This window comes from Cetorhinus maximus, unplaced genomic scaffold, assembly GCF_964194155.1.
Source record: "Cetorhinus maximus unplaced genomic scaffold, sCetMax3.hap1.1 HAP1_SCAFFOLD_3204, whole genome shotgun sequence".
Lineage (NCBI taxonomy): Eukaryota > Metazoa > Chordata > Chondrichthyes > Lamniformes > Cetorhinidae > Cetorhinus > Cetorhinus maximus.
Genome location: NW_027599125.1, coordinates 110 through 2,500, shown reverse-complemented (window position 1 = coordinate 2,500; position 2,391 = coordinate 110). Strand labels below are relative to the sequence as shown.

Genomic DNA, 2,391 nt, shown 5'->3' with positions numbered 1-2,391 from the left:
CACTTCAGCTGACTCCAACCTCACTCCAGTTTCTCAACCTCACTCCAACTTTACTCAACCTCACTCCAACCTCACTCCAAATTTACTCAACCTCACTCCAGTTTTACTCAACCTCACTCCAACCTCACTCCAAATTTACTCGGCCTCACTCCAACTTTGCTCAACCTCACTCCGACCTCAATCCCCCACTCTACCCACACTCCCTCACTCCAGCCTCACTCCCTCACTTCCCCTCACTCCCTCATCCCACCCCGACTCCCTCACCCCCCCCTCTAACCCCCCACTCCCCCACTCTCCCCTCACTCCCTTATACCACCCTCAATCCCCCACTTCACCCTCAATCCCTCACCCCTCCGTCACTCCCTCACTCCACACCTACCCCACCCCCCCCCAGCCCTGCCTTCCACCCTCACTCCCTCCCTCACTCTACCCTCACTTCCTCGCTGCCTCACTCTACCCTCGCTCCACCACCACTCCCTCTCACTCAATCTTGACCTCACTCCAACCTCAACCTCACTCCAGGCTCACCTGGAGTATTGCATATCATCTGAAATCTAGCATTAGTCCAATAGAAAACTAAACGTAAACCATTAACAAAACATTTCTCTCTTCAGCAAGATTCTGGTAAGATGTACTTAAGGGCAGGCCAGACAAACATATTCGAACTTCTCCACTTTGACCGGAGAATAGAAATGCAAAATATGGAAAAGTTAGTACACAGATGCAGCAGGTGATTGGGAAATCAAATGGAATATTGGCCTTTTATTGCAAGGGAGATGGAGTATAAAAATAGGGAAGTCTTGCTACAACTATACAGGGTGTTGGCGATTCTGCAGCTGGAGTACTATGTAGAGTTTGGTCTCCTTACTTAAGGAGGGACATTCTTGCTTTGGAAGCATTTCAGAGAAGGTTCTCCATACCCCTAAAACACTCACTCTGAACCCCTCAGACCCTCACCCTGAACCCCCTCAGACCCTCACCATGAACCCCTCAAACCCTCACTCTGAAACCCCTCAAACCCTCACTCTGAACCCCAAACCGAACCCTAACCCTGGCCCTAATGCTAAAACTGAGTTGAGGCCTAACCCTGACTCTGACTCGAACCCTGATCCTAACCCTAACCCTCAGCACGGCCCTAACCCCTAACCCTAAACCTGACCCCCAACTCCCAACCGCGAACCGTAGCCTGGAAGCTGATACCCTAACCCAAACTCCAAGCCCTAACCCCTAACTCTAACCCCAAACCCTGACCCCTAAACCCTAACCCCTAAACACTAATCCTTAACGCTAACTCCTAACCCTAACCATAAATCCTAACCCCTAACCCTAACCCCTAATCCCTAACCCCTAACCTTTAATACCTAACCTATAATCCCTAACCCTAACCATAAGTCATAGCCCCTAACCCTAACCCCTAAACCATAACCCCTAACCCTAACCATAAATCTTAACCCCTAACCCCTAACCCTAACCCCTAACCCTAACCATAAACCTTAACCTCTAACCCCAACCCTAACCCCTAAACCCTAACCCCTAACCCTAACCATAAACCTTAACCCCTAACCGCTAACCCTAACCCCTAAACCCTAAACCCTAACCCTAACCATAAACCTTAACCCCTAACCCTAACCATAAACCATAACCTCTAACCCGAACCCCTAAACTCTAAACCCTAACCCTAACCATAAACGATAACCTCTAATCCGAACCCCTAAACCCTAACCCCTAATCCTAACCATAAACCTTAACCCCTAACCCTAACTCCTAACTCTAACCATAAACCTTAACCCCTAACCCATAACTCCTAACCCTAACCATAAATCTTAATGCCTAACCCTAACTCCTAACCCTAACAATAAATCCTAACCCCTAACCCTAACCCTTAACATTAACCCGAACCCCTAAACCCTAACCCCGAAACTCTAACCCTAACTCCTGACCCCTGACCCCTTACCCCTAGAAACCTGACCCCAAAACCTCACTATTTTTCTATCCTTCTGCCAGAGCTCGAACTGATTCAGCTCCAGGAATGCACTAAGCAGACAAAGAGAAAGTGTGTATGCAAACCGGGAACATACTGCAAGACGGGAGTGGATGAGAGCGACACCACATGCAGCAATTGTTGGCCTCATAGTCCCTGTCCCCCCGGACAAGGGGTCAGGATGCTAGGTACAATCTCTAAAACATTGCGCTGGAAAGTCAGCGCTGAGGGAGCGCCGCACTGTCGGGGGGTCAGTGCTGAGGGAGCGCCGCACTGTCGGAGGGTCAGTGCTGAGGGAGCGCCGCACTGTCGGAGGGTCAGTGCTGAGGGAGCGCCGCACTGTCGGAGGGTCAGTACTGAGGGAGCGCCGCACTGTCGGAGGGTCAGTACTGAGGGAGCGCCGCACTGTC

The 2,391-nt window shown here is 50.6% G+C and overlaps 1 long non-coding RNA gene across 1 annotated transcript in view; it reads left to right on the top strand.

Annotated features, from left to right (window-relative positions):
* LOC144677867 (uncharacterized) overlaps positions 1-2,166 on the top strand; it is a 6,976-nt gene extending 4,810 nt beyond the window's left edge. The window contains exon 3 of the long non-coding RNA XR_013575841.1: positions 2,005-2,166. This is a non-coding gene — a long non-coding RNA (uncharacterized LOC144677867). The remainder of the gene's footprint in view (positions 1-2,004) is intronic.
* Positions 2,167-2,391: the final 225 nt, after the last annotated feature.